Genomic DNA, 544 nt, shown 5'->3' with positions numbered 1-544 from the left:
TTCACTCGCGCACAACTTTTTTATGTCAGATTATTGTAAGTGCCTTAAAAATCGTGGCGACCGTTACGAGGACCACCCTGTATATATAATTATTTGTATTCAAAAATATATCATTTGTTATTGATTTCCATAATCATCATATCATATGAATATGTATAGTATTTATGTAAAGTATAAAATAAAATAATATATGTAGTAAAAATCGATATCAAAGGAGTTATCAAAAACAAATAACAGATCTTAACTTCAATCACATCTTAAATTACGTAATTTACAAAATTAATAAATACATGAATTTTGTACGTTATCCATCAACTGTCTCAAACTTTAATTCAAAAACTATTATGATTCTCGAAATTTAATATTATTTTTAATCTTTAAAATGTTATTAAAATATTGTACGATGATTAATATATTCATTGTATATATACATATAGTAAAAGAAACAAAATTTAGATTTTGATCAACTTAAATTACATTATTTATTATAAATATTATACAAAGTCTTTCAATATGATACACTTATAATAATAGATTCTAGAGA

Source organism: Formica exsecta, unplaced genomic scaffold, assembly GCF_003651465.1.
Source record: "Formica exsecta isolate Colony F162 unplaced genomic scaffold, ASM365146v1 scaffold2544, whole genome shotgun sequence".
NCBI classification, from domain to species: domain Eukaryota; kingdom Metazoa; phylum Arthropoda; class Insecta; order Hymenoptera; family Formicidae; genus Formica; species Formica exsecta.
The sequence above is the reverse complement of the archived record's forward strand: the minus strand, read 5'-3'. Positions refer to the sequence as shown.